At 36.2% G+C, this 15,306-nt stretch overlaps 1 protein-coding gene across 1 annotated transcript in view; it reads right to left on the minus strand.

Annotated features, from left to right (window-relative positions):
• The window catches only part of ROBO1 (roundabout guidance receptor 1), a 1,245,354-nt gene that overhangs the window by 1,124,628 nt on the left and 105,420 nt on the right, over nucleotides 1-15,306 (minus strand). The gene's annotated exons all lie outside the window — the stretch shown is intronic.

Consider the following 15,306-nt stretch of genomic DNA (forward strand, 5'->3'; position numbering starts at 1 on the left):
TGATAATACTTAGAATGAGTCACTCATCCTGAAAGTGGCCTTCTAAATTACTGTGAAATAACCGTGGATGCCATTACCCACACTTACAGATGTGATTTAAACTCTCTGGAACTCCTCTGCACTTTGAATGAGAATTAGCAGCTTTGAAAGATTTAACTTCACATCGAAACACGATCAAAGCAAGCAGCAAAATGAACTTAAGATTATTCCTCAGCATTAAGATCTCCAGTGCTTTTCATGTCAAACTGAAACCTCCAAAACGTTTTAGTCTCTTGCAAATTTTCTACATTACAGGCAATTTGACTGTCTTTATAAATACCTGTTAATGAAGTTATTTTTTTCTTATATCCTTAAAGCATCATTCTTTACCAAAATCCTTTTTTGAAAAATCTCAAAAGGAGAGGGAAAAAGGGGCTTCAGTCATATTCTAATTAATGCTCGTGGGAGTTTCTCCTCAGCAGAGTTTCTAGCTTGTAAAGGAAACTGGCTTCTGCCAATACTCAGGAGGCTTCATCCAGGTATTATAAGAATTACAGGATCAAAAACTTGCCATTTGAAAGAGACTTCATAAGCATCATCATTTTACGTTTCTTCTTGCAGGGCTTCTTCCCCTTAGACTTTTGGATTCCCAGTGGGCCCCACTACCACTGTCCTTCACTCAGTTTGTAAGGTTGCTGTGGAACAATGGCAAGGAATGACAATAGAGGTGCATAACTGTGCCTTAGACTGGCCATGCAGCCATGGAAAAAGCAAGTGTCTACATAGCTGTCTAGTAGAGCCCCGTGGGAGAATTCAAAAGGAAGTCTAGGGTCCAAGAAAATAACAGTTCTTTGGCAGAACTGCAAGATAAACCAAAGGGTTATATAAAGTCACCATGGCTCATATGGTGGTACTTATCATTGACTGCTAGAAGCAAACAAACAAACTACAAATTCGGTATTAAAACTTGGAAGCTGTAATTCTGGCAAGTGGGAACCTTTTGTTTCCTTTTTAAAATAATTTTGCTAATGTGGATATAATCCTGTTTTATGCTGTAGGTCACCATTTACCAAGTTTTAATACTTCATAGCACAGCTGATAATTAGTACATTACTTATTTGATAAGCCATGGCATTATATCATTGATAAAATGATTATAGAAACATTCTTTGAAAGGTGCTGTGATCAAATGAGAAAATATTTATTGCATTATATTCACGTCAGAGAGAGTACCTACAATTCTTGATTGATATGGACATATAGCATGCTACTTTAGTTTCCCCATCTATACAAATAAAAATAATTTCTCTGAAAGGAACTAGCCTTGTACTGGCAGTTCCCTTCATTCTTTTCCTCACTAGTCTTGCAATTATATTCATTTATTATCTACCCATTACTAATTCTACTATGTGCCCATTGAGCAGTCTTCATTTACAACCTTCCTTCTTCTATACCTCCATGGTACTTCCCTGTACCTATCTACAGCACTTGCCACAATCTACCTAATCATTATTATTTTCACAGATAACCTTGACATATGACATTGGTGATTGTTCATTCTTTTATAAACTTTATTCATGGTTTTCTTCCTACTTCTTTCTCTTAAATGTTGTTGTTCCCCAGAATTCTGCCCATGTACTCTACTCAATGTCAAGATTATCTTATAGCTTCAAATGCCTTAGGATGGCTCCAAAATGGTGCCTCCTACAAACTTGCTCCCTCTCTTTGTTTTAACATCCGCCAATAGCTCTAACTAAATTTTAGATATAATTTCGAACTATGTCTCCATAGCAATTTCAATGTGTTTATGATTCATTCAAGAAAAATTTAATGAATGCTTATTGTTTTAGGCCTATTATGGGTCCCTCAAGTAACATAGGAACCCTGGTTGTGTAGTGGTTAATAGCCTGGCTGCTAACCAAAAAGTTGGCAGTTCAATCCACCAGTTGCTCTTTGGAAACCCTGTGGGGCAGTTCTACTCTGTCCTACAGGGTTGTTATGAGTCGGAACCAACTCGACGGCACCTAACAACCAAAAAAACTAGTACATAATGTATTAAATTATTTTATTTATAAGTCTCTTTCCTTTATTAGGCTGGAAATTCCTAAGGAGCAATGATGGTGTCTTCGCAAATTTTTGTTTTTATACCAAGGACCTGAATCTTTGGAATTGGATTGTAAGCAATGAGTAGTGGAAATTTGGTTTATCTTTCTATCAATAACTACATGTCTTGAACTTGGTAGGCAATTAGTACTTGATGGATTGTGTCAACTGCTTATATGTGAATTTCTATCCTGTTAGTCTCACCTTATTCTCACCAGTTAGCTCTACTATGGAGCCCTAGTAGTGGTTAAATGCTCGGCTGTTAACTGAGAGGTCTGTAGCTTGAACCCACCAGTGCTCTGCAGGAGAAAAATGTGACAGTCTGGTTCTGTAAAGATTACAGCCTTGGAAACACTACGGGGTGGTTCTACTCTGTTCTATAGGGTCACTACGAGTCAGAATCCACTCTAAGGCAGTGGGTTAGCTCTACTTAATACACACGCTACAGACTCCTCAGCTAACTGTATCAGAGGAGATTCTTTGTCAGGAGTTCTTATCCTTTCCATTCCTTCATGGATTCGATAGACAATTAAGTACCTTATATGTGCCAGTTACATTCCTAGATATTGGGGATTAATGGCATCCAAAGACAGACACAATCCCTACTCTCATGGAGATGAAATTTAGTCAATGGTTCAGAAAGTGTTTTACACTGAGAGCTGGAGAATTCGGACAGAAGTCAACACTTACGTGTCTTCCTTAGAGGAATGGTGATGGCTCCTCATCTTTTTACCAAAAAGCAGGCCCTGCTCAGTGCAGCTTCTAGTCAATAAAGGCACAGCAAGGTGAGGAGGGAGGAAGAGCACTTACTTCATGTGCACAGGCAAGTAGGTGTATACCTCAAATCAGGCTCCCCGAACAAAGGGAGTCAGAACTTTTTATGTCATCTCTCACAAGGAAGTACATACAAACATTACAGACTACATAGCTTATCATGGCGTGCAGATGCAGTAAGAAAAATTGCATTTTTTTCTTTGGTACGTAGGCTGGTAAACTGGGTTTGACTGGCTTGAGCCACACCCACTGCTTTGAGGATAATGGACAGGAGGAGGCAGGTTTCACTTGGTCTGAGCAGTTCCCAATTGAACCACATCCATCACCATCACTTAAGCTTTTATTTGCTAATAGACAGGAGGAGCAAGTAAGCAGCTCCTGGCTTCCTTGGCTATCAAGCTGAAGGAGCCAGTCTGGCTGTCTGCTTCTGCATATCTCTTTGAGGAGTCAGGTTTCTCCTTACAGTATTTGGTTCCTACAGGGGAACACTTCTTGCTCCACATCTTTCTCTCCTCACTTAATGACAGGTACCTGCTTCAGCATCTCATTCCAGCTAATGTTATTTCCTAGAAATGGACCCAATATTTATTTTCCCTGGCAAGGGACAATTTCTCTTCTACCATTTGAAGCTCTCCTCTTCTAGCTGCCTTGGAGCACACTCATCATGATTACATCAACTGCACAGAACTGGCCTAGAGATAGCGAGAGCCTTTTCATTCTTGGTTTGTAATGGTCACACAGTCTTCCTGTGCCATAATGACCCATTATCCCCCTTATGCCCCCAATTTCCTTGACTCCCCACTTTAAGTTTTCCGTGGGAACAAAACCTAACTATAAATATTCAGCATCTTGTAGCACTGTAGGCGGCTTTTTTGAAAATAAAATTTGCCACAATGACAAGCATGTTGGCCATTAAAAAACAAAACAAAACAAAAGTTGTCTACAAGTTGATTCCAACTCATAGCAACCCTATAGGACAGAGCAGAACTGTCCCATAAGGTTTCCAAGGAGCTGCTGGTAGACTGGAACTGCCAGCTTTTTAATTAGCAGCCAAGCTCTTAGCCACTGTGCCACTAGGGCTCCTAGGTGGTAAACTTACCCCTGAATGAAAAAAATTAGATAGAAAAGTTCTGTTATTTCATATAAAAAAAAAAAAAACAAAACTCATTGCCATCGAGTCCATTCCAACTCATAGCGACCCTATAGGACAGAGTAGAATGCATATTAAATTTAATAAACACATATTTGCAAATACACTTAAATTAGTTTGATTTTCTTGCTAAAATAACATTAATTTGAGCTACATAATAAAATTGACTAAATTGCATATTTTACTCAGCAGTTAATTTTTTTTTTCAGTTTTCATAATAGAGATGTTTTTAAAATATTTGTGAGAAATATTCTGGATATAGATTAAAATATAATTGAAATAAAACATCATATGGTTATTTATTCAGCTGATGTGTTACAGAAATTTAGATCTAGAAGAGCTGAATGGATATTCACTTATGTGTGTGTGTGTAAAATCAAGCATTTTATATAATATAAATATGACAAATGACATTTAATACTAAGTATGCTACAGCATTTTATTTAAAGTAATCCCCTCATTGGTTTGTCTTTTTTTTTTTTTTTGTATTAGTTTTTCCTTTTCATTATCACAGTGTTAACTGTACAGTGGTTTCACAAAATAAATAAATAAATTCCCATGTATTTCTATGAACAAAAATCGTTTAGAATATATTGGAAAGAATATTGGAAGCTAAAATATTCTTTGGTAAGTGTCTTTTCTTCAAATAACATGTAAATGACAATATTAAACTGTGGCTCTAATAGTTTTAAGATCTTACAATTTAAATCAGATTATCAGGAAGTACCTTGGAGGAAATCTTTAAAACATAATAGGCTACTCCACCCTGTGATGAGAGGGTACTCCACTCTTATAAAGATCACCACCTGAAAGTTTCAAGAAAAATGTGGGATTAATCAGGAATCTGCCCAATGAGAGAAGTGTTTCTAACATCAAGCAGAAAGAAAGAAGGAGCAGTAAGGAGAAAGGCATGCCATAGATAAAGGCAGAGGAGATTGTGAGAGTCCTTGAAACTCCAGGAAAGGATCTTAAGAATGAGGTTTTAAAAGACATTAGGGACTTAGCAACTCAGAGAAGTAGTCTGATGGAACCATCACTTTTGGAGCTGGGAGAGAGGTAAGACTTGCCTTGCATTGCAGCTACTTTTTAAATAGCCTAAGAAGGACACAAAAGTCCTTTTCAAAAGGCCTAACTTCAACTAGATATAAAAAGAAAATATTAAAAATGTATCTAAATAAAAACAGTGGATTTACATTAGAGTAGAACATGGTGTGTTTATTAATGTTGTTGTTGTTAGGTGCCGTCGAGTAGGTTCTGACTCATAGCGACCCTATGTACAACAGAAAGAAACGCTGCCCGGTCCTGCACCATCCTTACAATCGTTGTTATGCTTGAGCTCATTGTTGCAGCCATTGTGTTAATCCACCTCATTGAGGGTCTTCCTCTTTTCTGCCGACCCTGTACTCTGCCAAGCATGATGTCCTTCTCCAGGGACTGATCCCTCCTGACAACATGTCCAAAGTATGTAAGATGCAGTCTCGCCATCCTTGCCTCTAAGGAGCATTCTGACCGCACTTCTTGCAAGACAGATTTGTTCGTTCTTTTCGCAGCCCATGGTATGTTCAATATTCTTCGCCAACACCACAATTCAAAGGCATCAACTCTTCTTCGGTCTTCCTTATTCATTGTCCAGCTTTCACATGCATATGATGTGATCGAAAATACCATGGCTTGGGTCAGGCGCACCTTAGTCTTCAGGGTGACGTCTTTGCTCTTCAAACTTTGAAGAGGTCCTTTGCAGCAGATTTGCCCAATGCAATGTGTCTTTTGATTTCTTGATTGCTGCTTCCATGGCTGTTGATTGTGGATCCAAATAAAATGGAATCCTTGACAACTGCAATCTTTTCTCCTTTCGTCATGATGTTGCTCATTGGTCCAGTTGTGAGGATTTTTGTTTTCTTTATGTTGAGGTACAATCCATACTGAAGGCTGTGGTCTTTGATCTTCATTAGTAAGCACTTCAAGTCCTCTTCACTTTCAGCAAGCAAGGTTGTGTCATCTGCATAATGCTGGTTGTTAATGAGTCTTCCTCCAATCCTGATGCCCTGTTCATCTTCATATAGTCCAGCTTCTCGGATTATTTGTTCAGCATACAGATTAAATAGGTATGGTGAAAGAATACAACCCTGGTGCACCCCTTTCCTGACTTTAAACAAATCAGTATCCCCTTGTTCTGTCTGAACAACTGCCTCTTGATCTATGTAAAGGTTCCTCATGAGCACAATTAAGTATTCTGGAATTCCCATTCTTCGCAGTGCTATCCATAGTTTGTTATGATCCACACAGTCGAAGGCCTTTGCATAGTCAATAAAACACAGGTAAACATCCTACTCGTATTCTCTGCTTTCAGCCAGGATCCATCTGACATCAGATGATGTCCTCTTCTGAAACTGGCCTGAATTTCTGGCAGTTCCCTGTCGATATGCTGCTGCAGCCGTTTTGAATGATCTTCAGTAAAATTTTGCTTGCGTGTAATATTAATGACATTGTTCTATAATTTCCACATTCGCTTGGATCACCTTTCTTGGGAATAGGCATAAATATGGATCTCTTCCAGTCAGTTGGCCAGGAAGCTGTCTTCCATATTTCTTGGCACAGATGAGTGAGCGCCTCCAGTGCTGCATCTGTTTGTTGAAACATCTCAATTGATATTCCATTAATTCCCCACCCCCCATGTGTCTGTCAGTTTGTCGTACTGTGGGGGCTTGTGTGTTGCTGTTATGCTGGAAGCTATGCCACCGGTATTCAGATACCACCAGGGTCACCCATGGAGGACAGATTTCAGCTGAGCTTCCAGACTAAGACAGAATAGGAAGAAGGACCCGGCAGTCTACTTCTGAAAAGCATTAGCCAGTGAAAACCTCCTGAATAGCAGAACATTGTCTGATATAGTGCTGGAAGATGAGCCCCCCAGGTTGGAAGGCACTCAAAAGATGACTGGGGAAGAGCTGCCTCCTCAAAGTAGAGTCGACCTTAATGATGTGCATGGAGTAAAGCTTTCGGAATCTTCATTTGCTGATGTGGCAAGACTCAAAATGAGAAGAAACTGCTGCGAACATCCTTTAATAATCGGAACCTGGAATGTATAAAGTGTGAATCTAGGAAAATTGGAAATGGTCAAAAATGAAATGGAACGCATAAACATCGATATCCTAGGCATTAGTGAGCTGAAATGGACTAGTATTGGCCATTTTGAATCGGACAATCATATAGTCTACTATGCTGGGAATGACAATTCAAAGAGGAATGGTGTTGCATTCATCGTCAAAAAGAACGTTTCAAGATCTATCCTCAAGTACAACGCTGTCAGTGATAGAATAATATCCATACTCCTACAAGAAAGACCGGTTAATACGACTATTATTCAAATTTATGCACCAACCACCAGGGCCAAAGATAAAGAAATAGAAGATTTTTATCAGCTGCTGCAGTCTGAGTGTTTTTTAATAAGGTGATCCAATTTCACAAAGATATCCTTTAGCAGTTATCAACAATCTACAACAACTGGTATAATATTGATTAGGGATCCTCTCTGAGAATGGCTAGCTCAAACATTACTTATAAACTCTGGCTAGAAATAGAAAACCAAGATACAGAACATATCTGGATTTCAGTGGTCAATCTAGGAAACTTAGAGCAAGAGCTCTTGAATATTTGTCTAAGTGGTATTCTACTATATTTCTTTGTAATATGACTTGAATCCCCTCTCTCATTTCTTTCTATTATTATTGATTTAGTAGCCAATTCATTTTCTTTCTCTAATCTGGCTTTTATTTCACTTAAATGTCTGTGACTTCTCTATTACTTTAGGTGCTTTAAATTAAAATCTCATTTTACTAATCATTTTGAACATCCAGTTACTTATATTGCCTTGGTGAATATTGCGCCACTAAAAAAAAAAAAAAGGCAGTGTACTAATTGTATATTCCCTTTCAAATATTTTTTCTAGACTCTAGCTGATTCAATCTATTTAAATAACTTTTTTTATAATTTTAATAATAATTTTCTTAAGTGTTTCTCATGACTTTCCTCAAATGATATAAAAGTAATAGAATAACCCATGCTTCTTGCAAATCCTTTGTATTCTGCCAGTTAGTATATCACATGTGTCTGTTAAATGAAATATGTAACCTAGCTCCTTGTTTTTTTACTTCATATCAATGTACCACAGAAAGTTAATTGCATCTTTTTAAAGAGACAAGCCATTTTAGAAAATGTAAACGTTTTCATACAATATAGCACAATAAAAAAAAAAAACTGTCCATAAAAAGATTTCTCCAGAGAAATAATTCTAATATTGTATCTTCTCAAATCACAGAAAATTCAGAATAACATCCTCAGAATACAACAAACTATTATTTTCTTCTACTTTGGTCTATTGCTAAAATAACTGATTCCTGGGGTTCACATATGTTGTTACCTATTAACAAAGAAATATTCTTTTGGAATATTTGAGCAAAAAGAGTCACAAGGATTTGGGTTATAGAAACGTTGTCCTAAGGAACACTAGCACAGCCTGAAGCAGTCAAATGAAAACATTATTTTAAAGAATCTTAAGTCCATCAAAAACACATGAAAACTTATTTTTGAGCATTTTTACTGAAACTTAAGATAAATGTATGTTTTATTTGTGTAACCCCCATTTTATCCCAGAGACAATTTAATACAATTAAGGCACCTGAGTGAAAAGGCATCAAAGATTTTATCAAATATGTCATAATGAAGTTATCACTTCCATTATATCATGTTTTGAAGATTTTTAGAATATCATTAGCTTGATTTGTATTTTCATTGCTTATATTAAAATGAATTTCCATATAAATGTTTCCAATATCCTTTAAATTACTAATTTTTATGTTTAATAATTATATTCTTCAAAAAAAAATTCCCTTTTGGAAACCATAAAGAAATTGTACCTTGTGACATATAGAGAAAAATGTGCTTTAAGAATTTTGGCATAATGTTTTTTGTCTCCCTGGGTTGTTCAAATGGGTAACACACTTGGATGCTAGCCAACAGGTTGGAGGTTTGATTCCATTCAGACGCTCTTTGGAAGAAAGACCTGGCAGTCTACTTCAGAAAAATTGGCCATAGAAAACCCTGTGGAGCACAGTTCCACTATGACACATACAGGGTCACCGTGAGTTCAAATCAACTCAAAGACAATGAACAAATCAGTCTTAGAAGAAATAAAATCAAAATTCTCCTTAGAAGTGAGGACCATCTTGCTTATTTTGGACATATTATCAGGAAAGACACACAAAGAAAAATCACTGCATGTTTGGTAAAGTAGAGGGTCAGCAAAAATGAGGAAAACCCTCAATGAAATGGATTGACACAATCACAGCAATGGATTCAACCATATCAAAGATTATGAAGATGTTGAAGGACCAGACAAGGTTTTGTATTGTTATAAGTAAGGTCACCATGAGTAGGAGCTGACTCGACCGCAACTAAAACAACATATGATTCTACTTATGTGACATTCTGAAAAAAGGCACAACTATGGAGACAGTAAAAAGATCAGTGGTTCAGGGGAAGGTGAGGAGAGATGAATAGGTAGAGCACAGGGCATTTTTAGGAGAGTAAAACTATTCTATATGATACAGTAATGGTAGACACATGACATTATACATTTGTCAAAATACCTGGAACTGTACGACATAGAGTGAACCCTAATGGAAGCTAAGTACTTTAGTTAGTAAGGATGTATTAAAATATCATTTCATCAATTGTAACAAATGTACCACAGTAATGCAAGAGACTAATAATAGAAGAAACTGTGTATAACGGGGGACAGCAAGTATATGGGAATTCTCTGTATTTTCTGTGTAATTTTTCTGTCAACCTTAACCTGCTCTAAAAACATGGTATTAACTTTTTAAATTAATATGATCTATGCATTCTTAGCTTTTGTTATTTTAACATCAAAAAAAAAAAAATCAAACCATAAGAAAAAAAAAGTAAGGACTCTCCTGGGAAAGAATCTAGGTGAAGGGAAAAAGAATTAAGGTACAAACTTTGCTCCAATGTTAGTGCACGATGCAGTGTTAAGTGCAAAGAAGAAAGGATAGAAAATTCACATTGTTATCAATGGAGATGCTATGAGTCTTCAGGATATTTTCATGCAGTATAATTTACCTCAGCCATGTAATTTAGTATAAGTCATAGTTCATGCTCAGCTGGTTAAAGAAATGTTCACAAATGTGTGCCTTTTATACTTCCCATAAGTATATAGAATAGATTTTAAATTGCCAGAAATACGCTGGAATAAAGAGAACTATGGTTCATGGTGCTTCTTCCAAGAATGGGCAGTAGCATCTTTAGTAAAAAAAATCCATGTAACAAAATAGCATCTCTAGTTCTAATTTAGACAAGGATAACAGTTAATTGGTGATTGATGTCTATCAAAATAGTCTATCAACTTAAACTCTAACCTGTATCTCCAACACACTGATCTTGGACAACTTTACACAGCCCACTTAGAAACTGTCAAACAGATAAATAACAAAGTGATCTGCTGGTCTCCATTGTCAGACAAAAGCAAAACACATGTGGAGCACACAGACATTTAATAAGTTGACCTTTCATGTAAACACTGACATTTTCTGATTAAGACTAAAGAAGCACAGGGCACGTACAGGCCTTACCATCCAAACTGAGGTAATTTGGATAAAATTAGAGGAACTGAAACCCACACACACCCACTTAGCCCAGTCAGATGAATGTAAAGAACAGATAAACAAGCCATAGAAAATGTTAGAAAAATTATTTAGGACCCAAGTCCCTAGAGTGAGTTTGGGCAGCAATTTACTGAAATATTTTCAACTAATTCACAAAGAAGAGAACACATGAAGAACTAATACAATTACTTCCATGAACTAGTTGGGTTTTGACAACCAACACATTCATTCAGATTGTTTAACCAGTTTTCTAGGCTTTGTTATATATGATGTGTACATATTTTGGGAGAAGGGCAGGGAAAGATCTGATTCCGAATTAACAATGAAGCAGGTTTTTGGAGTTTAAATAGTCAACATATATACAGGTATAGGAATGAGATAAGGATATACAGTATTTATACAGTATTTGAGATTTAACACCTGTAACTCATGCTGACATGTTGTCATTGTTGTTGTGTGCCCTTGATTCCAACTCATAGTGACCCTATAGGACAGAGTACAACTGCCCCATAGGGTTTTCAAGGAGTGGCTGGTGGATTTGAACTGCCAACCTTTCGGTTATCAGCCAAGCTCTGAACCACTGTGCCCCACCAGGCTCCCATGCTGATGTAATGCAGTAATTTAATTGCATACGGTATGCTAAAGGAAGACATTTAAGTACAATGTCTCTGAGTTTTTAAGCCTGTGAATGGAATATTACAACAACAAAGTAAAATTAGGTAGAAATTAATTCTTCTTTAAATAAAAGTCTTCTACATTAAAGGAATGTACTCTAGCTGTGAGAGTGAAAAATGTAGAGACTCCCTCAGAACAAATGCCTGCTCTAGAAGAATCTGATAAAATTCCTGAAGGAGTCTTTCTCCTTCTAAGTCTCCTATTGGGCATTTATAATGAGGGTAATTTATAAAAGCCAAAGCCCAGTCAGAGTTTGAAAAATTCACATGGCTTTTGCTGTGAAATCGATTACAGGTGTACTCTACACGCTGTATTGAGTTAGTCCATGAAACGGTGCTATTTATTTCTAAGAAAAACTTCTGAGCAATATCAAAATAACCAAAAACGCCTTTAAAAAGAACAATCGTTGAACTTATATGAAAATGTGATTTAACTATGGTGACGTTTCTTAAGTTGGTCATCTTATCAAAAGTACAAAAACATGTCCAAAGGATTGAAATGTATCATACTGTCAGTATTCAAAACCATCTGTATGTTCTCTATTTGTTCTTAATTTTCGTAGGTAAATATACACAGTAAGCAATAGCAGATGCCAATTAGCATAATTGAGTGTTCAGAAAAATAAAATTAATGCCTTCATTACTCATAATGTATTCACCCAAATGTTTCATTAGCCTACTAATGTAATATTAATGAGAAAAATAACTAAATTGTGCCGGTCCCAACAACTGGGAACTGCTAGCTAATCATGAAACCCACAACCCCCTCTCACTTAGTGTCTTCTGCACAGGTTTTCTTTTAGATTCCCGTTCACAGATCACAAAAGAACAATTTGAGTTACTTCGAGAATTAATTAGACATTTGTATGACAGCCACTAGAACAACTGTTCCCGCTGCAAGTTCATAAAGCTGTTTAATTTGCCCTTGTATTTTCATTCAGAGAAGCTGGCAACACCACAATAAAGCACAGCATGTACAGACAGTAAGCCAAATTTCTGGCCGAATTGTTCACTTCCATTTACTAGGATCATTTAAAAAGAGCACACACTAGCACCTTTCAACGTTCCTAGTGGCACAGCTGGGACACTCTTCACTTATAATGAAGAATGACTTAAGATAATGCTCTCCTTGTCAATCTTTGGAGACTATCACAGTTACGTTTAGAGTCTTCATTTGGAAAAATAGTTCAAGTATTTCTCTCCACCTTTAGATAGATTTTTTTTTTTTTTACAGTGATTTACTCAATGCTTAATAACTCATCCTCTAGATTCATTTCTTAGATTTCATTTAACTCACGTAAGATGTACATTCTAACATGTAGAATACATTTCTGATTAAATTTAAACACATTTTGCTTTTTAACTGGGGCACTTATCTCGAGGTAATTACATCCTAGTATCAAACTTTAAATTTTAGAAATAGAAAAATACATTTTATTAATAATATTTGAAGTTGTCTGTTACAGCCTTCAGCTAGTATGAACTGTGGAATAACGTCTACTATTATTCTGTACACGGATGAAGTTGCTTCAAAAATTGCAATTGAACACTCAAGGAGAGAAATCTAGTACCTAGCACTTGAATGTAATGACAGTATTTTCTCTGTGTCATGCCAACACCTGGGCCCATCTGTGAGAAGGGCGCTGTGCCATGCAGAAGGTAGAATGGCAATTTCCATGCATGTGAATGCCAATATGTGGAAGTTCAGAGTGATAGCCTGTGGAACTCATCAAACAGCTGATCTTTTGCAAGAAAACCCTCTCAACAGCAAGCAATGCCAAAGGAGGGCCAAATGTTTCATTACCAGGCTTCACAGCTGCTGAGGCTTGTAGGCATTCGTAACATCCAGGAATGTTTCCTTTTCTATTTCTGTTCCCGGTCGCCCTGAACGCTAGTCACTTTACGTACAGAAAAAAAAAATGGATGGGCAAATTTTTAATAAACAGACATTTTTATTTATTGTGTCATGTAACAACTTTATTTAAATTTCTTATTTCATATTTTTTGGTAAAGGGCAGAATTATAACAATTTGAGATAATGCTATTTTGGTCATATAGTAAAAATTCATATACGTGCATCAACCATACCCTTTAGGTTAAAGTGTGAATGTTATATATATTTATAAAATGTGTGTATATTCATATGTGTGTGCGTGTGTGTGTGGAGGGTTGAGTTTATGTGTGTAAAACTTTTAGATAATAACTAACTGGCCTACACAGGTCAGGTATCGGGGTCAATAACAGATACAGGCTACATTGAAGTTGAGTAACATGAACGTGACCAGCATCAGTGTAAGTTCAATTGGTTTAGGCTAAATAACCAGCCAAAGGTACTGTTTTTACATAAGAAACCCCTCGAGGTCCTGTGTGACAGGCAAAGTGGGTAAGTGCTGAAAAAAAGGCATGGATGGGCTTAGTTTCTGGAAATTTAATTGTAATGAAAATTTTGTTCTTTATTTGTGTACAGCGAAAATCAGTTTAGTATTTCCTTAGTCCAAGGCATTTTGGACTTTTTATTTCAACTATTTCTGAGTTGGAGGCTCATTTTAACAGAGGCCTCATTTCTTGTATTTAAACATATATATGGTTTCTTCTCAGCAAGCAATGTCTCCTTCAAGGGGCTGCTGACATAATTCCATTACATCTATGGGCTACGCATCTACTCACTGAATTACTATAAACTTAGTTGTAAAAAAACCAAAAACTCCCCTTATTTTCAACTTACCCTACAGGGGAAGATTTTAATGCCACCTAAATTAAAATTTTTGGAGCAATTTAAATTGTGGAGAAAGTAGTGACCCCAGAAACTCCTTTCCGTTACTAATAAAAATCACATGAAAAAAATCACTTCTTTCCTTAAAATACAGTAATTTTATCTCATGAAACAATAGGTAAAGAGCTAATTTCTCTCCTAAGTATGCAACTAGGAACACGTTATTTGACTGAGACAGTTGTGGGAATTTGGACGAATTATTTAAACCTCAGTTTCCTTGTGCAAAAATGGAAGTAAACTTACAGGGTTATTGGGAGAATCAAAGGGAATGATATTGGTAAAATACCTAACACAGCCCAACTCTTGGCTGTTCTCTAAAAACGTAAGCAATTGATATCATTAAGCCAGTAATGTACCTTTTAAAAGCAACAGTGTCTTTTAAAAAGCAATGTCTTTGTTCTTTTTCGCTTTAGAAATTAATATAGGCTTGTTGCAAAATATTTCAAAAAAAAATGAAAAGTAAAATAACTCATTGTCCTACTAAACTGAGATTAAAAATGCAGTATTGAAAGGCACTGAATGCTCTTTCCTTTCCCTTCCGATCCCCTTCAATAAGGATCAATCTGAACAAACTCTTTGTAGTTAAAAAATTTTTGCATAGAGCAAAGTTACATTGAGATTCATTTTTCCTATATAAGTCTGGTTTTAAGTGTTTTTAGACATTTTATTAATTGCAGATATGTGATGGAACTTTTTTTTTTTATCTCCAATAGTGATTTAAAGAACATTCTATATTATTTGTACAAGGTAACAACTTTGTATTGCATTCTGAACTTGTACTAAAAATTCATTTTCTATGTATTGATCTACCTACTTATCTACCTACCTACCTACTTATTTACCTACCTATCTACCTGTCAATCTACTTACCTACCTATCTATATACATCTCTGTGTATTTATACACAGTTACACCACAGAGGTGCATATAATCAACAATACCAATGTTTTTTAGTTGAAAAAATTGGCGAGCCTCCAACACAGATCCAGGATTTATATAATTTTAATATGATAATATTTTACAATTAATTCCTGGTGCAAACCAAATTAAAAAAAATGAGAATGGCATTTAATTCCAATTATATTTGCATCTGGCTTAATATGGCACTTCTGTTGATATCATTACAACTTTTTAATGATCTCAAGCTTGAGCCAAAATTCCAAGTGCCTG

Source organism: Elephas maximus, chromosome 18 (assembly GCF_024166365.1).
Source record: "Elephas maximus indicus isolate mEleMax1 chromosome 18, mEleMax1 primary haplotype, whole genome shotgun sequence".
In the NCBI taxonomy this organism is placed as follows: Eukaryota; Metazoa; Chordata; class Mammalia; order Proboscidea; family Elephantidae; genus Elephas; species Elephas maximus.